This window comes from Bos javanicus, chromosome 11, assembly GCF_032452875.1.
Source record: "Bos javanicus breed banteng chromosome 11, ARS-OSU_banteng_1.0, whole genome shotgun sequence".
NCBI lineage: Eukaryota > Metazoa > Chordata > Mammalia > Artiodactyla > Bovidae > Bos > Bos javanicus.
The window spans coordinates 89,552,094-89,575,032 of NC_083878.1; positions in this window are offsets into that span (position 1 = coordinate 89,552,094).

The window sequence follows — 22,939 nt, forward strand, 5'->3', positions numbered from 1 at the left end:
TAGGTTTAAGGTGGAGAAGTTGGAGGTTTCAAATGTCCAGGGTCCAGTCTTGGAGGAAAGACTCCCATTTATGAGTGTTATCCCCAAGATTCCACCTGGTTATCAATGTGCCTAGGATCTGAGAAGACTGTGCTCGTGACCCAATAGCGAGAGAGGAAAGATAACTATTTTGAAATACAGCCAGAACATCCTTTTCTCCTAAAGGAATCGTCTCAAAAGAAGTAATTTTCCCAGAGCCTAATAACCTGGGAAACCACACCACAGGTGCATCTAGCCTTATTGTCTCCCTTAAGGTGGGAAAGCTGAGATCTTATGAAGGTCATGATCCAGGGACACAGGCTCACTAACAGGCTGAGAAAAGCCCCAGGAAGCTTACTAAGAGAAAACAGGGCAGAAGACATCGTTGAAAATCCTTTAAATAATGTTTCTCAAACCAAAGTGATGGCAAATGAAACTTTGTTGTTATTCAGTCACTAAGTGGTTTCCAACGGTTTGTGACCCCATGGACTGCAGCACTCCAGGCTTCTCTGTCCCCCACTGTCTCCTGGAGTTTGCTCAAACTCTTGTTCATTGAGTCAGTGATGCCATCCAACCATCTCATCTTCTGCTACCCTCGTCTCCTGCTGCCCTCAGTCTTTCCCAGCATCAGGGTCTTTCCAATGAGTCAGCCCTTGCATCAGGTGGCCAAAGTATTGGAGTTTCAGCTTTAGCATCAGTCCTTCCAGTGAATATTCAGGGTTTATTTCCTTTAAGACTGACTGATTCGATCTCCTTGCTGCCTAAGGGTCTCAAGAATCTTCTCTATCACCACACTTCAAAAGCACAAATTTTTCAGTGTTCATCCTTCTTTATGGTCCAACTCTCACATCCGTACATGACTACTTAAAAAACCATAGGCTTATCATAATGAAACTGTTGAAAAGAAAAGGTCAAAGAAAATTTTTGAAAACAGAAAAAAATCACAGTCAAAAGAAATAACTATAATGACATCTGATCTCACAGCAGAAATGACAAAACCCAGAAGACAAAACATCATCTTTAAAGTGGCGAAAGAATGGAAGAGCTAACCTAGAATCTTGTAGAATTTAATACCCAGCAAAAATTCCCTTGAGATAAGAAAATTAAAGAGATATATTTCTAGCCAAACAAAAACTCAGAATTTTTTGCCAGTTGGCATCATTAAAGGAATCACTAATTTCCAAGAAGAAGAAGAAAATAGCCCAGATGGAAACATGGAAATGCCAGAAGGAATGAGGAGTAAAAAATAGTAAATATGTAATTAAGTACAAGTATATATGAGCTATGCAAAGCATGAATATTAAAGCCTCGTGGAGACTAAAATACATACAGAATTAAAATACACAGAAAAAGGACCAAAAACATCCAGTGGGTGTAAATGGAAATAAAGGTCCCAGTACTAAGCGGAAAGTGCTAAAATTACTAAAATATACTAGGCAGCAATAAGTCAAAATAAACAATGTAAGGATCAATCTAAAATATAATAATATAATTATAGCATAACAATATAATATAAACTTACCACACATCAATAGAGATGAAAATGTAATAATGAAATCTATTTACATAAAAGTCAAGGAAAGAGGTAAGTCTTATAATATGTAACTGTAATAACACACAACTTAGATGAAGAATATAACAACTTCCATTAATTCAAAAGAGCACAAGAAAAGAGAAAAAAGTGTAAGCAGAGAGCAATAATCAATGCAGAAGGTTAACAAATGCTTTTGCTTCATGGAAACATAAAGATTGAAAATTACATATCAAGAAACAAAAAGGACACCAGTTACCAGGCAGAAAGAGAGGCACATTACTAGAGATATTACAGAAATCAAAATTATAAAAAGTAGTAAAATGACTTTATGTCAACAATTCAACAATGAAAATAAAATAGAGAAATTCTTGCAGGGAAAAGTCCTTTCCAAATGACATAAGCAGAAATAAAAATCTTAGAAATAAAAATCTATTTATTAATTTAATTTTATAATTGCATCAAAAATTTTAAATATAAAAATAACAAATGACATGCAAAACCTCTTTCTAAGAAATAAAAAGCACTATTGAGGTAATTAAAAGGAAATTTAAATGTAGAGATATATCACATTCATAAATTAGAAAGCTAAATATTTCAGGACATGTATTTCCCCCAAGCTGACCTATGGATTCAAAGCCCCAACAGAGTTCAGCTTGAAGTGAATTCTAAAATGTATATGGAAAAAAAAAATGTATATGGAAATATAAAGAAATTAAAAGAGACAAAAAAGAACAAAGTTGGAGGATGTGCACTAACTGATGCTAAGACTTACTTTGAAATACAGTTATTGGTTTGTGGATACAGATTACTGGAACAGAATAGAGACCAGAAATACACCCACATATGTACGTTCAATCATTTTTTACTAAGGATCTGAGGCCTCTCAGTAGAGAAAATCTGTTGAAAGAAAATAACACTTCAATAATTTACTAAACACCTGGGAAGTAAAAAACTAATTACAGACCCCTAACTCACATTTTGCACAAAATTTAATTTGAGATGGACCATAGCCCTAAACCTAAGAGCTAAATTCATTAAAGTTCTATAAGAAGTCATAGGAGAATAACTTTCAGGTAGATTTTAAAAAGACACACATACATCATAATCATAAAAGAAGAAAGGCGAACTGGAACTGATGATAATTTAGATCCTCTACTCTTCAGAAGCTACAACTAAGAAAATGAAAAAGAAAAAGAAAAAACAAACCACGGGCTAGGAGAGCAGAGCCTCGGTAGGTATCTGACAGTGGAGTGAAGGAACCATTCTGTGTGGTGCTGGGGTGAGGCATACATGAGTCTACGCACTTGTCAAAACCCATATTGCTGTACATGCCAAGCAGAGAACGTTAATGCATGAAAGATAAAAAGTACAAATTAAACCAGGAGGCCCGGGAATCTAAGGATGGGACGCCAAGTGAATCAAAGTCTCAGGGATATGTGACATAACTTCACTGAAGGGGACAGGGGCAGAGGACCTAAGATAGCCTCGAAACTATTGTTCAAACTGGTGACTGTGAAACTAGAGATAAAGGAATCGTTCTCTAGCTGTCAATTTGCTTTTCATGGCAAAGTAGGTTAACGATTGTTAAACTTCTTCACATGTACACTGGTGTTGGACAAATAAGAAACAGATGGTAGATGGCTACAATGAAGCTTCTCGTTGCTGGAAAGGAAAATTCCAGGTAAGCAAGAAGGGAAGGCTGGGATGAACCCTGTAGTAAGTGTATGAGTCCGAGATTTCAGTATGAACCCATCTTTGCTTGGGTGTGTGCATATACATATACGAACATGTTTATACAGAGGCAACATGTCATCCCACATACATCAGTTTGTACACATACATATGTGTTCTCTAACTTGTGCACTGAGACGGCCTTGACACCTGAATGCTAACATCCAGATTTTTATTTTTAAAAATTATTCTCCTAGGACTTCCTTAGATTTCCCTGTAGCTCAAGTGATAAAGAATCCACCTGCGATTCAGGAGACCAGTGTTCAATCCCTGGGTTGGGAAGTTCCTCTGGAGAAGGGAGTGGCAATCCACTCTAGTATTCTTGCCTGGAGAATCCCATGGACAGAGAAGCCTGGAGGGCTACCGTCCATGGGGTCACAGAGTCGGACATGACTAAGGACTTCCCTGGTGGTACAGTGGGTAAGAATACACCTGCCAACGTGGCAGGGCAGCGGAACCTGTGTGACACAACTGTTGGACCTGTGTGCTCTAAACCCCACGCTCCTCAACAAGAGAGGCCACTGCAGTGAGGAGCCCGTGCAAGAGTGGCCCCTGCTCGCTGCAACTTGAGAAAGTCTGCACAAAGCAATGAAGACCCAGCACAACTGCAAACAAATAAATATTATTGTCCAAGAACCCTGAATATTCATTGGAAGAATTGATGCTGAAGCTGAAACGCCAATACTTTGGCCACCTGATGTGAAGAACTGACTCATTGGAAAAGACCCTGATGTTGGGAACGATTGAAGGCTAAAGGAGAGGGGGTGGCAGAGGATGAGAGGGTTAGATGGCATCACCAACTCAATGGACATGAATTTGAGCAAACTCTGGGAGATAGTGGAGGATAGGGAAGCCTGGCAAGGTGCAGTCCATGGGATTGCAAAGAGGGAGACACAACTTAGTGCCTGAAAAATGGCAACAACAGTCTCCTGGAAAATACACCAGGGCTCCCTGTAGAAGTGTCTGGTTCTAGAACAGTGACAGGGAATATATAAGATGAACTTGGAGCATCTTATCATTCCAGAAAGTAAGGAAATGTTAAAAAAAAAAAAAATGAAGTGATGGAGACATAGCAAAGGTACACATGAACAGGGGTAGGAGATTAAGATGTACAAAGTACCATGTATAAAATAAATAAGTTACACGAATGCATTATACAATCAAGGAATATAGTCAGTATAGTATAGTAGTTATAAATGGAAGACAGCCTTTTAAAAAAAAAAAAAAGGGAACACAGGAGCCAACCTGAAAGACTTACCAATGGCCAGAACTACTTGAGCAACAATATAAATAAGGTAACACTGGATTATCATCCACAGGGTACAATAAATCCATAGTCATATACATAAGTGGTTGGATATACAAGTAAATGAAGGCAAGGAGGCAAAATCTCTGTTACACAAAACCTCAAACATATATAAACACTTTCCCCCTTAGACGGTCCAGATAATCCACCTCCCACCCCCCTGAGAATGCTCTGAGTTTTGCAACTCACTCCACAGTGTGGAGAATGGAGAGGAAAAATAATAACTTTCCCTGGAAGAACCGGCCATCACTCCTTCACCAGAGGCTCCAGTAGATATGGCACTGATGGCTATGAGGAGGTCAGGTACCTAAATATGATGTAACAAGAGGGGCTCGTTGCCCATGTCCTATTCTTTAAAAAAAAAAAAAAAAGTCTATTAAGGAAAAAATGCACCCACATTCTGCAAAACACCTGGTGAGGATGCCTTAAAGCCATCGAGATCATCAAAACCAGGACAATCTGAGAGACTCACAGACCAGACAAGCAGAACACAGAAATGTAAAAGGATACCATTAAGGGAGAGTGAAAGTGGATGGAGAATGTAGGGGCATTCTCTGTCCTACTTCTGTGAACCTGCAAATCAGAAATTACTCAAATAGAAAGTTTACTTTAAAAATTCTCATGGTGCCATGTTTAGTGCAGCATAGGAATTCAATACCACTGAATGAAAGAATTATATCAGTAAATGGCTTGGCATGTCTGGAACACAGTAAGTAATCAGTACTATGATAGCTCAAGGTAAAAATTAAAAAGACATCATAATTTGCCCTTGATTAGGAATCACACCAAGTAAATGCTTTAAAGATAAAACCAAATACTGATTTTAATGAAGTTTGTTTATGTTTTCAATGTATGGGTCATATGCTGGTTTCCTTCTACAATATTCTCTTGGCCCATAAGATCAGCTCTAATGTCTCTAAGCAAGAATTCAGTTCACTTCAGTCAGTCATGTCTGACTCTTTGTGATCCCATGGATTGCAGCGTACCAGGCTTCCTGGTCCATCACCAAGTCCCAGAGCTTACCCAAACTCATGTCCATCTAGGCAGTGATTCCATCCAACCATCTCATTCTCTGTCATCCCCTTCTTCTGCCTTCAATCTTTCCCAGCATCAAGATATTTTCCAATGAGCCAGTTCTGCCCATGAGGTGGCCAAAGTATTGGAGCTTCCCCATCAGTAAATGAATATCCACTGATGCGTGAATACTTCCATGAATATTCAGGACTGATTTCCTTTAATATTGACTGGTTTGATCTCCTTGCAGTCCAAGGGATTCTCAAGAGTCTTCTCCAACACCACAGCTCAAAAGCATCAAATCTTTGATGCTCAGCTTTCTTCATAGTCCAACTCTCCCATCCATACCTGACTACTGGAAAAACCATAGCTTTGACTAGATGGGCCTTTGTTGGCAAAGTAATGTCTCTGCTTTTTAATATGCTGTCTAGTTTGGTCATAACTTTTCTTCCAAGGAGCAAGTATCTTTTAATTTCATGGCTGCAGTCACCATCTGTAGTGATTTTGGAGCCCCCAAAAATAAAATCTGCCACTGTTTCCATTGTTTCCACATCTATCTGCCATGAAATGATGAGACTGTATGCCATGATCTTAGTTTTTTGAATGTTGAGTTTTTAGCCAACTTTTTCAATCTCCTCTTTCCCCTTCATCTTTAAGGGGCTTCCTTGGTGGCTCAGACAGTAAAGCATCTGCCTGCAATGCGGGAGACCTGGGTTCCATCACTGGGTCAGGAAGATCCCCTGGAGAAGGAAATGGCACCCCACTCTAGAACTCTTGCTTGGAAAATTCAACGGATGGAGGAGCCTGGTAGGCTACTGGGGTCACAAAGAGTCAGACACGATTAAGCGACTTCACATACACATACATAAGAGTATGCTCTTTAGTTCTTCTTTGCTTTCGGCCAAGCAAGAAGTACCCAGCAATGAAATTCAAGAGCACCTTTTTAAACAATATATTTATCTTTAGATTTTCAGGTGCAAAGAAGACACTGATATCTTCATCGTCTTCTTCTTTTCCTTTTGTGCTCAATTTAGATTTTGGCTATTGCTTATTTCCTGGTTATACCCACTGACATGGGCAATTCCAAAAAATATTCATCTTTGTCTAGTATTACATTTCACATGGGGACAAATACAAGCTGAGCTTTAGAATTATTCATTTATTAAAGTTGTAGAAGTTCTTACATGTTAAGTCAAAGGAACACAAAGTTCAACTTAAATCCCAATGCTACACCCTGTCTGAAACCCACATTCGTAAAAAGAATAGGAACACAGAATTTTTAAGTGCATTTTTTTTTCTCTTTTCAACTCCATGCCTCAGATTGAAGCCTCTGTAAACACAGTGTCGGAGTGAAAGATATCTTGTTTCTTAACTGCGATACAATTTCACAGAACGTGGAAATGAGAGACAGAAAAGAGCTATTAAATCATCGTGTCCGCTCCCTGCCGGCACAGGATTGCTCCCTGCAGTACGTTTTCCGTTGCTTTGTCGATTCTGAAATGACTCAAGCAAGGAGGTTTTCATCACTTCCCTTGGGAGACTTTTCAATGGCTTAATAGCCCTCACTGTTAAGATTGCTTTAATTTTCCTTCGCTCAATTTTCCTTTGCTTAATTTTATTCTGTCTTTCCCGGTTATACTTCTCTGAATGTTCTCTTCCCATCCCCAGTGTCAGAGGAGCTCCCATCTGCTAGTCATCTAAGGCATGAATTTAGTCCTTTTAATCTCCACTCAGAAGCCCAATGCTAGGTCTCCTTTAACTGGTCTCATTGACTTTCTTTGGAGACATCTGATTGGTTGTCAGTTCACACCAGATCGGTTTCAGCAGAATATAACTAAATTATAAGTACTCTGTTTATTCCAGAACTCTATAACATGTGTTTGATATATTCTTGGATCAACAGCAAGCTCTTCTGTAATCTTTTTTTTAACACTTTAGTGCCACAGTGCATTAAACACTGTGCAAAGGAGAATGGCCCATTACTTCCCATGGATTTAAACCCCAAATCCAAATATGGGCTGAGTAGAGGTGAACCAATTTTTTATTGATTCATATGCTTCCATATTTTTCTAGGAGATTTGTAAAATTATAATAAAATTAGCTATGGTTTATTTCAAAGAAAGTATATGCTAACAACTGTTACAAAGATATATTTTAATAATTTTAAAAATTCATCTTTTGATATTAGACAACTTAAAAAGAAAAATTTACTGGATTGTGATACTATTTATATTTGTAACATGGGAATTAGGGTCCTGTCCTCAGCCCTGTGGAAAGAAACACAGGATCAGAGGAAGAGACCAAGGGGCACTTATTCTTGGCATTCGGTCGCTCAGTTGTGTCCGACTCTTTGCGACCCCATAGACTGTAGCCCCCCAGGCTCCTCTGCCCATGCAATTTGCCAGGTAAGGATACTGGAGTGGGTTACCATTTCTTTCTCCAGGGGATCTTTGCGACCCAGGGATCAAACTCACGTCTCCTGCATTGGCAGATGGGTTCTTTACTGCTAAGTCACCAGGGAATCCCAAGGAACATTTAGCCTGAAGCAGTTGAAGCTTCAGGGCCCCTCAATTTTCTTTCCTCTGCCATGTTCTGAATGTTTGGTTCCTTCTAAAATCCGTATGTTGAAACCTGGTCTCCAAGGAGCTGCTATTAGGAGGTAGGGTCTTTGAGAGGTGATTATGTCACAAGTGTGGAGCCTTTGTGAATGGGCTCAGAGTCTTGTAAAAACCACTTGAGAAAGCCTCCTTTCACCCCTTCCTCCCTGTGAGAACACAGAGAAGACAGCCACCTATGAACCAGAAATCAGGTTCTCAGCAGATACCAAATCTGCTGGCACCTTAATTTTGAACTTCCTAACCTCCAGAACTGAAAGAAATAAGTGTGTTGTTTATTAACTGCCCAGTCTGTAGTAAATTGTTGCAGCAGCCCAAGCTAAGACACCCTTCTTCCCTCCGTTAGCACTCAGAGTTGCTGGTAATGATCTCAGTTGTGTGAGGTGGTGGACAATTTGCAGTGGGGAAGCATTTCCATGTCATCATGGCAGGCCCACTGCCTGCAGGCAGCTCACAAAGATTGGAACCTAAATCTCTAAGGTTCCCTCAATTTGTTATGATGTATATTTTCATTCTAAATAGGCACTGCTTTCCTACTGTAATTATATGAGTAATTTTGTCAATTTTTCTCAACAAAGACCACTCAAATTGTCTAGGTTTTAGCTCACATCACTGTGAACCCACCTTGGCTGAACCAGCGATGCTGCAGGTCCCAGGCACTGACGAAGGTGAGCACAGGTGGTCTGTTCTATTCCTCTCCCTCTGCCAAGTGGCCGGACATGATCCAAAGGTACCCTTGAGGGATCCAGTGATAAGTCAGTTCATCCAAGTTTGGCGGGAGAATCATTTTATTTCCTAAATCATTACGAGCCCTGATAACTTCTGCAACTTTAAGCTTTAAAAAACCCAAAATCTTGGGGCTTCTTCGGTGGTCCAGTGGTTAAGAGTCTACCTTGCAATGCAGGGGACACGGGTTCAATCCGTGGTCCACGAAGATCCCACATGCGGTGAAGCAATTAAGCCCATGTGCCACAACTACTGAGCCTGTGCTCTAGAGCCCAGGAACCACGACTACCGAGCCCACGCTTCTAGAGCCCGTGCTCGACAACGAGAGAAGCCGCTGCAATGAGAAGCCCGCACGGCACAACTAGAGAGGAGCCTCTGCTTGCCACAGCTAGAGAAACACTGTGCAGCAACAAAGACCCAGCACAGCCAAAAATTTAAAATAAATAAGTAAAACACTTAAAATCTCTAGTTGCTGTACCAGTACTTCCTGATTTTATTTGACTACAAACACAGCTTTTTCTCTTCTTAATACATTACCCCCCATTTCACTAAAGGACTTAGGGCCTGAGGAAGACATTCTGGACAGTACTCCACTACTGCATTCCCTAAAGATCTAACATGAATGCTCTTTACACAGCAGGACTTAAAGGACACATCAAACTAAATGTGATTATTGAGTCCTATGTGATTATTGGGACCTGTAAACAGACAGGGAAGGTAGACAGACATCTCTATGAAGCTTAATGAGTAATAATCTCTCTATTCCAAGGTTACTGAACTGAACAAAAATCTTATAAGACAAGAGAAGTGAGCCCTCTCTACCTGGCCCTGAGCCCCCAGTCCTTGAAGGTAATTTCCACCTGGAGTGTATTAGGCCGATCATGAAGGACCCCCACCTGGCTAATAAATCATGCAGAATTACTGTCTACCTCAAACCTCACCAGAGGCTTCTTGCAATGCCATCTGGGCTGATGTTACTTATCCAGCTGTATTTCCTAAATCTTTAATTAGCAAGAGGTTTTTTGTGTGAGGACAGAATGCAACCCCTGGGCTATTTCACAGGTCAGTGAGCCTCACACGCTCCTGGGGAGGCTTGGTTCCAAATCCGTTCTCTGCGTACTCTTCTTCCACAACTCGTTGGAATCAGACAAGGAAACAAATTACTCTGATGCCTCCAAAGTGAAAGGAAAGGTCATTTGATTGAGAAAATCCTAATCTCCATACAATTCCTTCCACAAAAGCAGGTGTGTAGGGAGATGGACATATTCTTGCTGACTTTATGTCTACTTCTTTCATCAGTATTTTTTTTGTGGGGGGTGGAGGAGGAGTTGATTGAAATCTCCAACCATCTCTGTCCTAAATTCCTGGTGTAAAATGGTCCTCTCCTTTTCTCATCTGGTAGTCCAGGGATTAAGAATCCACCTGCCAATGCAGAGAACATGGGTTCGATCGCTGCTCGGGGAAGATTTCACGTGCTGCAGAGCAGCTAAGCCCGTGCTCTGCAACAAGAGAAGCCACCACCGCAAGGATACAGTGCAAGACAACGAGGGAGTAGCCCTGCTCAGCGCAGCTAGAGGAAGCCCCACGCAGCAAGGAAGGCCCAGCGCAGCCAAAAACAAATAAATACATAAAATAGACTGAATAGGCTCGCAATCGTTGTAGGAAAAAAATAGCCTAATAAAGATCCCATAGACTATCATAACCACTGCTCAAATTGGCGACTCTTCATTTCTATATGCAAATATAAAAGAAGCACGTGGTACCCAGTGGGTCAACTGCTGATCAAAACTGTATGTGTCCCAGGGGAAGTGGGGGAGTGGGGTACAGCTCTGTCCTAACTCATATTTCAGTACATAATTCTCAGCTGAGGAAAGATGGAAAAATACTGCTTCTGTCTCATCTGGTCCATAGACCAGGTAACACAGACATTAACCTTCTGAAAACCATTTTCCTTTTTGATCTGTATGGGTAAAACTTGTCCACAGAAGCCTCCAAAGACACCAGAAGAGGCACCCTGTGACCTTGCTGTCCAGATCTTTTTCAACTGTGTGCACATGCTCAGTCGCTTCAGTCATGTCTGACTCTTTGCCACCCCATGGACTGTAGCCCACCAGGCTCCTCTGTCCGTGGGACTCTCCAGGCAAGAATACTGGAGTGGATTGCCATGCCCTCCTCCAGGGGATCTTCCCAGGGATCAAATCCATATCTCCTGCATTGCAGGCCAATTCTCTACCCACTGAGCCACATGGGAAGCCTGTTTTTCAACTATAGATTTTGTTAAATAGCCAGAAAACTACAAAGCCCAATCCAGTGATGGAGGCCAAACTTATCAGGCAGTAATATAGTGTGAAGTAAAAAAAAAAAAAAAAAATCTGCCACCAGCAGAATGGGTATGAAGTCCTTATTTAATAAAGACAATCAGTATCTATTGCCAGCTTTCTTCTTAATTGGAATACGACAGAAATGTTGATGGATAAAAACAAGAAAATCAACTTTTGGTCATTTGTTTTTAACATCCATAACAGGTTTGGACCTGCAAACACCACCTTGTGATTTTATTGTAAAGTTTATCCAAACAAATGAAAAGCTAAAGCAACACACAAGGTATGTGCGATTCCCCCCAAAAAAGTATCCTCAGTGTCATCATATTATCGGTAGATGTATCCTTCCCCAAGAGTATCCAGCTCCCATTCTAATTGGAGAATGGTGTCTCCCTACCATCCAGGGGTGGTCCAATGTCTTCTTTCAGCCAATGAAGGGTGCAAAATGACATGTATCAACGGTATAAGCTGTAAGAATTGAGCGCACTTTGTCAGGCTTCTTTTATTGCTACTGTGGCTTTTAAGAATATTACAGACAGAGGTAGATATGACAGCCTGTAGATAGACCAGAGATGCCAGCTGACCTGAGATGAATAGCTAGGACGAGCAACATAGAAATCTTTGGTGTTTTACACCCCTGGAATGTATGGTTCCTCTGTTACCATGACAGAGGCCAGATGGTCTGCCTGACATCCTTGACTTCTGAACTTTATATCTACCCAAGAAGAAAGCCCAGTTTGGACTTAAATTGAAGAAAGTAGGGAAAACCACAGACCATTCATTCAGATATGATCTAAGTCAAATCCCTTATGATTATACAGTGGAAGTGACAAATAGACTCTAGGAATTAGATCTGATAGACAGAGTGCCTGAAGAACTATGGACAGAGGTTCGTGACATTGTACAGGAGGCAGGGATCAAGACCATCCACAAGAAAAAGAAATGAAAAAAGGCCAAATGGTTGTCTCAGGAGGCCTTCCAAATAGCTGTGAATAGAAGAGAAGGGAAAGGCAAAGGAGAAAAGGAAAGATATACCCATTTGATTGCAGTTCTAAAGAATAGCAAGGAGAAACAAGAAAGGCTTCCTCAGCGATTAATGCAGAGAAATGTAGGAAAAGAATAGAATGGGAAAGACTAGAGATCTCTTCAAAAAAATTAGAGATACCAAGGGAACATTTCATGCAAGGATGGGCACAATAAAGGAGAGAAATGGTATGGACCTAACAGATGCAGAAGATATTAAGAAGAGGTGGCAAGAACACACAGAAAAAATATACAAAAAAGATCTTCATGACCCAGATAATCATGATGGTGTGATCACTGACCTAGAGCCAGATATCCTGGACTGTGAAGTCAAGTGGGCCTTAGAAAGCATCACTACGAACAAAGCTAGTAGAGGCAATGGAATTCCAGTTGAGCTATTTCAAATCTTAAAAGATGATGCTGTGAAAGTGCTGCACTCAATGTGCCAGCAAATTTGGAAAACTCAGCAGTGGCCACAGGACTGGAAAAGGTCAGTTTTCATTCCAATCCCAAAGAAAGGCAATGCCAAATAATTCTCAAACTATTGCACAATTGCACTCATCTCACACGCTAGTAAAGTAATGCTCAAAATTCTCCAAGCCAGGCTTCAACAGTACATGAACCATGAACTTCCAGATGTTCAAGCTGGTTTTAGAAAAGGCAGAGGAACCAGAGATCAAATTGCCAACATTCAATGCATCATCGAAAACACAAGAGAGTTCCAGGAAAATGTCCACGTCTGCTTTACTGACTATGCCAAAGCCTTGGACTGTGTGGATCACAACAAACTGTGGAAAATTCTTACAGAGATGGGAATACCAGACCACTGGACCTGCCTCTTGAGAAATCTGTATGTAGGTCAGGAAGCAACAGTTAGAACTGGATATGAAACAACAGACTGGTTCCAAATTGGGAAAGGAGTACGCCACGGCTGTATGTTGTCACCCTGCTTATTTAACTTCTACGAAGAGTACATCATGAGAAACACTGATCTGGAAGAAGCACAAGCTGGAATCAAGATTGCCTGGAGAAATATCAATAACCTCAGATATGCAGATAACACCACTCTTATGGCAGAAAGTGAAGAGGAGCTAAGGAGCCTCTTGATAAAAGTCAAAGAGGAGAGTGAAAACTTGGCTTAAAACTCAGCATTCAGATAACTAAGATCATGGCATCTGGTTCCATCACTTCATGGCAAATAGATGGGGAAACAGTGGAAACAGTGACAGACTTTATTTTGTGGGGCTCCAAAATCACTGAAGATGGTGACTGCAGCCGTGAAATTAAAAGACACTTGCTCCTTGGAAGAAAAGTTATGACCAACCTAGACTGCTTATTAAAAAGCAGAGACATCACTTTGCCAACAAAGATCCGTCTAGTCAAAGCTATGGTTTTTCCAGTAATCATGTATATATGTGAGAGTTGTACTATAAAGAAAACTGAGTGATGAAGAATTGATGCTCTTGAACTGTGGTGTTGAAGAAGACTCTTGAGAGTCCCTTGGACTGCAAGAATATCCAATCAGTGCATCCTAAAGGAAATCATTCCTGAATATTCATTGGAAGGACTGATACTGAAGCTGAAACTCTAATACTTTGGCCTCCTGATGTGAAGAACTGACTCATTGGAAAAGACCCTCATGCTGGGGAAGATTGAAGGTGGGAGAAGGGGACAACAGAGAATGAGATGGTTGGATGGCATCATTGACTCAATGGACATGAGTTTGAGTAAACTCCGGGCGTTGGTGATGGACGGAGAGGTCTGGCATGCTGTGGTCCAAGGGGTCACAAAGAGTTGGACACGACTGAGCAACTGAACTGAAGAAGGCTGCTACAATCATCCAGCTATTTGTCCTGCTTCTCCCATTCCTTTGTCAGAGCCATCATCTACATTGCTGCTGGTGTAGGCCTTATGAAATCCAAGTGCATTCATGCCTTATTACAATCCTTCTGTGAAACACAGTCTAAAGGTAAAACCCAAAGTGTATAACCAAAGTCACCTATGACCTGCCACCTCCTATCAGATTCCTTCCCACTCCTCTCCTTACACCATCAGCTCTCCCATGAAGCTTCCTACAATGCTCGGATTGCTGATACTCATTTCTATTTCTGAATTTGCTCATAAAATGTCCCCTATGCAGAGGACAGAACTTTGCCAGCTCTCCGATAAAAGCTCACCTATTCTTCAAAATTCAGCTCAGAGAGCTCCGAACCTATGAAGCTCTCCCTGGTATTAACCCTACAAGCACCACCAATACTGTCACCGTCTCCTAAACATAACTTTAACACTGGATTTAGTATATTTGGCTTTGTAAGTGTGTACTTATCTCTCTATCTAATATGAATCCCTCAAAGGCATTTTTTCCAAAAGCTCAAATATTAAGGAACTTGCTTAAGATGAAGTAGTTCTAAATGCCTTTGAGGAATTCACATTAAATAGATAAGTACACAAACAACTACAAAGCCACATACTAAATCCAAGGTTAGAGCTATATTTAGGAGAGCGTGACAGTGTTGGTGGTAGCAAGATAGGGCTTTCCAGACAGTGCCAGTGGTAAAGAATCCACCAGCCAATACAGGGGGCACAGAAGATGCAGGTTTGTTCCCTGGCTCGGGAAGATCCACTGGAGGAGGAAATGGCAACCCAATCCAGTATTCTTGCCTGGGAAATCCTACGGACAGAGGAGCCTGGTGGGCTACAGTCCATGAGATTGCTAAGAATCAGACATGGCTGAGGGCACAGGCACACACACAGAGCTGCAGGGTAAACCTGCGACTATAATTCATGCCCTTTCCTGTAAGTGCTGCCTTCCACCTACTGAAGGCAGAAGAACTGTGTTTTAGTCCTCGCTCTGTGAACTATGTGCCAAAGTGGACTTTCTCAGCAATGTTGAGGTATTTGAGACATGTTAGGACTAAGTATCCGGAGAAGGCACTGGCACCCCACTCCAGTACTCTTGCCTGGAAAATCCCATGGACAGAGGAGCCTGGTAGGCTGCAGTCCAAGGGGTCGCTGAGGGTCAGACACGACTGAAGCGACTTAGCAGCAGCAGCAGCAGCAGGATTAAGTATTCTTCCTCTTTCTCAATGGCTCTTCATTTTTTACCTGATGACTCTCTGACAGGTTCCACATGATCTGCAGAACCAGGGAGATATCAGAAAAGGACTATGCATTTCTAGCCTGTCCTTCCCACTGCTCTTCAGTAAGACTTTTGTGATTTTCTGTTCTAATTCTGTAGTTTATTAAAGTTTGATTTGGAGTGTCAGCAGGGCTCTTAAACTCTTTGATGGGATAGACTGAGCTACAGAATTTTCTATGGAGATTATATGTTTTGGCTTGGGATTAAGGCCACATGTCTCAGGACTTTTAAAAAATGAACCTCATTTAGATGATCCCCAAGGTCTCTTAAGGGATTCACTGGTGGCCTAGACTGTAAAGAATCTCCCTGCAATGCAGGAGACCCAAGTTCAGTGCCTGGATCAGGAAGATCCCTTGGAAAAGGGAATGGCTACCCACTCCAGTATTTCTTGTCTGGAGAATTCCATGGATAAAGGAGCCTGGTGGGCTACAGTCCATGGGGTTGCATGGAGTCAGACACAACTGAGCTACTAACACAACAACAAGGTTTCTTGTAGGGTAACATCTCACGAGTGTGAAGGTGTGGTTCACCCAACCAGTAATGGACAACATTTACTGAGGACATTCCAAGCACAAGGTCTTGGATCAGGAGCAGGGACCTGTTCACTAACGAAGAGTTTTTATACTAAGCTCTGGAGGTGTTTTTGATAGAACAGAATCTTCCCCTGCTACACTTCTCTCTCTGTATTTCAGGTTCGTGATTCCAATGCTTTACAGCCAGCATCTTCTTGCTTATTACCAATGGCGCCCTTGGTGGGTCCCTGTGGAGTGACTGTGGGGAAATTAAATGTTTTCACGCTGGGTGCAATCCTTCAAAGAAAGTTCTTGCCTGAGACAAATTTTCTCCATAGGTTGTAGTTAGTAATTTGCTTCCTGTTAATAATTCCACGCACATTGATCTCACAGCAGCTGGTGATTATTTGGCACAAAACCCTCTGGATTTATTTTAAATTTAGAAAAAAAAAATTGTTCCAGTACCTGCTTCCTGCTTAGGCATTGCCTTGGGAGACCAGAATATTCTGAATAGCTTGATGAGAATGACCAGTGTTCTGACAACAACAAAGCCTCAAACTTCTCATCCAGCTGCCCACAGGAACAGATTTTGTTTTTCATTCAAGTGAACTTCTTCAAGCGGTTTCAAATAAAGCCTTTTCTAGCTTCATCCCAGTTCACTCAGTAATAAACTGCTAAAATGAGGCATTTTCTTTCCACAGCCGGCTTCTCTTTGCCCTTCACAGCATCCACCCCTCTCCGCCCCCACAATGAAACAGTGGCTATTTCTCATTAAGCTCCTGATATCTGTACTGGGGACACTTTTAATGCCAGAATAGAAGCTCCATTAAAGCTTTCTTGTGTTGTTCATTGTGGCATCTGGAGCAACTGGGACAGTGCCAAGTACGTAAGAGGTGTTCAAACATTACCTGTGCTAATTAATCAAGAATACCAAATTGCATTTTCTATTGCATAAATATTATTATCTCTTGCCAAAAAGCAAAGGTGAGTTAAGATTTCTCTGAGTATAATGTGATGAACATGTTTCTAAACAATTTTACTACCAATGCACTCCGTTTTGTCAGAGGTAATCACAGCGGAATGCATTCAGATCCTCTGTCTGGTTGTCTTATCTTAGGAACCGTCAATAATGGGATGAATGTCCCATTTATCACCTCCGAATTGGGACCTTGGTGTACCTCCTTTATCATTTTGTTTTTCTGTTCTGAAGCCATTAATGCTCTTGTTGTTACCAGATCACTTAAAACTTTAGCAAGCACTTAAAGCTTTCTAAAATTAACCCTAGTCAGAAACTTTGTGTCCCGAGTGCCACGTGTTCATTCTTTCCTCTTTTTATAAAAGAGCTTCTCACTTTTACCCCAGGTTTTTTTCTAAGCTTCCAGGGATGTTTCACTTTGTATATTCAACAAAAGCAAGCTCTCTTCTTTGGCCAGAGGCTAGCAGCAGAACTACATTCTATCAAAAGTGAAGTCCCAACTTAACTTTCTCATTAATCCTTCTATTAGTTCAAAGGACAACTCCCATAGATCAATTCTGTTTTACATGAACAGCGACCAAAACAGGTGACAGCAAGTGAAATGAGGACCTTTCCCTACTCAATCTTGACCCAAGTCCACTTGAGTAATGTTTTCTAAATTCTCACATGAAATAAATAAATATCATACCTCCTTTGAGGTAGATAGCCTGAGAGGTGATGCCTAATGTGATGACTGTCCTTCCCTGGAATGTGGACAGGTCCTGTGACTTGTGTCTAATACATCTTGCTAAGCTAAGTCACTCCAGTCGTGTCCGACTCTGTGGGACCCCAGAGGGCAGCCCACCAGGCTCCCCAATCCCTGGGATTCTCCAGGCAAGAACACTGGAGTGGGTTGCCATTTCCTTCCCCAATGCATGAAAGTGAAAAGTGAAAGTGAAGTCACTCAGTCGTGTCAGACTCTTCGAGAGCCCATGGACTGCAGCCTACCAGGCTCCTCCGTCCATGGGATTTTCCAGGCAAGAGTAGTGGAGTGGGTTGCCATTGCCTTCTCTGGTCTAATAGATAGAATAAGATAAAGATGGTACTTTATTGATTGGGTTATGTTACACAACAAAGGTGGATGCTACCACTCCAGGATGACATTACATTATTTAAGATTATGACTTGGCAAAGAGAGAGTTTTTCGTGATGGCTTTGAAGAAGCAAACAAGCCTGCAGTGAAGTGCCATGGAGAAGGCCAAGTGTCAGGGAGCCACAGTGCTCTAAGACCTGAGGGCAGCCAATGGGAAGCCAAGGGTCTCTGTCATCAAACCACGAGGAGAAAAATTTGACCAACAACCTGAAAGAACATGAAAATGGATTCTCCCCTAATGAGCCTCTGAGTCAGAGCACAGACCAGCTGACACCTCAGTCACAGCCTGGTAAGACCCTGAGCAGAAGACTCAGTTAAGCTGTGCCTGGACTCCTGACCCACGGAAACTGGCCAGAAACTGGATGTTGGTGATAATTTGTTGTAGAGCAAGAGAAAACTAATACACCCTTGTTTCTGAGACTTCATCCTATGAGATTTAAAACCAATGTAGTAATAATATTTACTATTAGGAAACGAGGATGATTGCATCAAATATATATTGAAAAAGAGGAATTTAACTACCTGTAATACCATATATTGGTGTCCCAGATGCTTTGCTAAACACAGAGGATGGACTAATAGAAAAAGGACGCAAGCTTTCTGGCTTCAATGAACCCACAGTTCATTGGATGGTTCTCTCTTCGTGGATGAAAGAGACATTAACAGGAACAAGGCACCACAGAGATTTCCACTGCCAGCCCCGAGGAACTGACTACAGCCCCTCTCCCGCTGATGACAGCTGAAACTGGACAGAATACAACAAAAAAGGTACTTGAGATCTCTGAAAAGTAAGGTATATCAGATGAACTGGGAACTGAAGTATAACAACTTACAACCAGAGTGACTTTCATAGATTTTTTTTCCCCCTCTTTTGTATTCTCAAGGGTGGAACTGCTCCCAAATTGCAAAACTATGCAGACTATTGTGACTATGCAGCAGTCACCAACTGCAAAAGCAGCAGAGAAAAATATCAATAAAATCAAAAGCTCATTATTCCAAAGTGTGATGAAATGGATAAAGCATTCCCCAAAATGCCCATGAAAAAAGAGAGAAGATGCAAACTGCCTAAATCCAGAATCAAAGAGGAAACATAACTAGAGACCCTCAAGAGTTTAGAAGGAGAATAATGGAATTTTATGAGCAATTGCAGGCCCTTCAGTGTGAAAAGGCCACACTGTGGCCCTTTCCCAGTGTGGAAAACATTAGTGACCTCAGTGTCTCTTATAAACGACACGAAGAATTTGGTCTTGATTTGAGGACCAGTGCAAAGCCACTGAATAATGTTCAGCACACATAGAACAAAGTTCCTCTGTCTCAGAATGGATTTGGAGAAACAAACCATAATTAGGAGCCTATGGTGCTACTTGAGACAAGAGACCATCAGATTCCCACCTGTAGTGTTGCAGTGGTGATAAGCAGAACTGAAAAGATTCTGGAACATCCATTCAACTAATGGATGAGATTTCTCATTGGCTTGGATATGGCACATGACTGCAAAGTGTCAAATATCAGTCTAAATCTGGAGTCCCTAAACATCTTAACATTTCAAGCTTTGAAGGCCACACGTGGACTCTTGCATATTTTTGGTCTTGGTTGATTTTATTCTGCTTCTTACTTTTTAGCAAAGATATTTAAAATGTTTGGCTCATCCTTAGCTCATGAACAACACAGAACTAGCCACAGGCTGGATCTGACTCATGATGTGGGAGATTCTGGCTTTCATATGACAGTAGGTACTAGGCCCTTCTGTGGAGCAGGTGATGTGGTTCAGAGTAAATCCATCGGGATTACATTTTAAAATGTTGATCTTGAGCTGCTTTTGAGGTACCACATGGAGATATCAAGAAATCACTTGGGTATACAGAATTGATGCTCAAAGGAGAAATCTGAGCAAACACACCATTCAGCACCATCTAGGACTGTGATAATAAAGGCGGAGATATGGATAAAAATGACTGAGGAAAAGTTAGATGGAAAAGAGGAGAGAGTTTGGGATTGCGTCTTGAGCAACTGCCTAAGTTAGTGTCTCAATTAAAGGTGATGAGCCTGCAGCAGAAATAAAGACAGTGGGCAGAAACATTGAAGGAAATTAGATCAGGTTGTGTTAAAACACAGCATGCCAGGCCTCCCTGTCCATCACCAACTCCTGGAGTTCACTCAGACTCATGTCCATCGAGTCAGTGATGCCATCCAGCCATCTCATCCTCTGTTGTCCCCTTCTCCTCCTGCCCCCAATCCCTCCCAGCATCAGAGTCCCTTCCAATGAGTCAACTCTTCGCATGAGGTGGCCAAAGTACTGGAGTTTCAGCTTTAGCATCATTCCTTCCAAAGAACACCCAGGGCTGATCTCCTTTAGAATGGACTGGTTGGATCTCCTTGCAGTCCAAGGGACTCTCAAGAGTCTTCTCCAACACTACAGTTTAAAAGCATTAATTCTTCAGCACTCAATTTTCTTCACAGTCCAACTCTCACATGCATACATGACCACTGGAAAAACCATAGCCTTGACTAGATGGACCTTTGTTGGCAAAGTAATGTCTCTGCTTTTGAATATGCTGTCTATAGGTCATATTCAGACCTTCAAAGAAGGTCATAATTCTTCTTCCAAGGAGTAAGCGTTTTTAATTTCAAGGCTGCAGTCACCATCTGCAGTGATGATAGTTTGATGATTTTTAGATGATTTTTGATGATTTTTGATCATAGTTTAGATTATTTTGCATATTTATTACTCTCTTTGCCCAACACTTCACTCAACACTTCACAATTCTCAGAAATTCCATGGGTGGTAGTTTTCCTTCTGCCCAAAATATATCCTTTAGAAATTCCTCTAATATTGTCTGGAGGAAATTTAAGAGTATCTACTAATAGGAAATATTTATTTTGTCCTCATTTTAAAATATATTTCATAATATATGCAATTATAATTACTATATAAAAATAATTATATAATACATATAATTACATAATGATTATAATCATGAAAGTGAAAATTAGTCACACAGTTGTGTCCAACTCTTTGCGATCCCATGGACTGTAGCCACCAGGTTCCTCCGTCCATGGAATTCTCCAGGCAAGAGTACTGGTGTGGGTTGCCATTTCCTGCTCCAGGGGATCTTCCCAACCCAGAGATCAAAGCCGGGTCTCTTGCATTGCAGGCAGATTCTTTACCATTTGCCTTGTAATTTATTTCCTCTTAGAATATTGAAAATTTTAATATTTTTGGCTTTCATTGTGGCTTTCAAGAAGTCAAATATTGATCAAACTGTCATACTTGTAAATGTAATATTTCTTTTTCTGTTTTAGAGATACTCTTTTTACCTTTGTTTTTTTCCAGTTTTATTGTAATGAGTCTATGTAAGGATTTCTTTTTACTCACCCTGCTTGGGACTTATTGGGATTTCTGGATCTTAGGATTGATTTCTTTCAAAAATTCTAGGAAATTGTAAGTCATTAAGTCCTTTAATATTGATTCTTCTTTCATTCTCTCTATTATCTCCTTCAGGAACTCCAATTTGATGCAAGTTAACAACTTCAATCTCCCCTGCGTGTGTTTCAAATTCACTCTCCTGTGTGACATCCGTTCATTTTCTTGATCATATTCCACATGATGTCGCCATCCTGCAGCTGTCTGACCTTCCATTTATTCTCTCCAACAGATTTTGATCTTAATTGTCATAGTGCTTTAATTTTTAATTACTTTAGTTCTCTCATTAACTTTATTTATTATTTATTATTTTTCACTCTCTTGTTTTTGAAGATGTTATCAAGTTTTCCTAATATCTTACTACACATAATGTAGAGAAAGCCCCTCCCAAAGATGCCTATGCCCTAATCCATGGAATTTACAAATATATCACTTCAAATGGCAAAAGTGACTTTGCAGATGTGACTGAGATTGAAAAAGAAAGTGAAAGTGAAGTCACTCGGTTGTGTCCGACTCTTTGTGACAGAAAGAGTGGCACAATCCACGTGACACGTGGAGCATAGCCTAGCAGGCTCCTCCATCCATGGGATTTTCCAGGCAAGAATCTGGAGTGAGTTGCCGTTTCCTTCTCCAGGGGATCTTCCTGACCCAGGGAATCGAACCTGGGTCTTCCACATTGTAGGCAGATGCTTTACTGTCTGAGCCTCCACAGAAGCCCATAAGACTGATTAGCCTCGATTATCCAGGCTGATCCAATCTAATCACATGCAGCCTTAAGAGGGGAGAATTTCTTCCCATAAAAAGTAAAGAAGAAGAACATAGTGGAGGGGAAAGCAGGGAGACCCCAAGTGGGAGAAGGGTTCAGTATACCTTTCCTGGCTCTGAGATGTAGGTGCTCCCAAAAAACGACCAAAAAGAGGCCCCCAGACAAGAGTCAGGAATAAAATGGACCTTAATCTTACAACTACCAAAACCCAGATTCTACCAATAACCCTGTGAGCTTGGAAGTGAATTCTCCCCAAAACCTTCTCTTCTGCCAGAAACACCTACATTTTGCATTCCTAAACCTGGAGCAGAGATCTTGGCTGAGCTAACTCCCAGAGCGAGATAATAAACTCTGTTGTTTCAAGACCCAAATTGTGGTAATTTTTATAGCAACAATAGAAAAATGATACAACACGTTAAACGACATATCAAAACTTTACCACTTAATGTGTGATCCAAAGACTGGCAACAACGGCAACCCCCTGGGAGTTTATTAGAAATGCAGGATACCAGGGCCAACTCTCAGACTTACTGAGTTAGCATTCTAATCGAAATATAACTAGGTGACTCCCCAGGTGGCCGCTAGTAGTAAAGAACCTACCTTCCAATGAAGGAGACATAAGAGACCCCAGTTCAATCACTGGGTTGAGAAGATCCCCTGGAGGAGGGCATGACAACCCACTCCAGTATTCTTGCCTGGAGA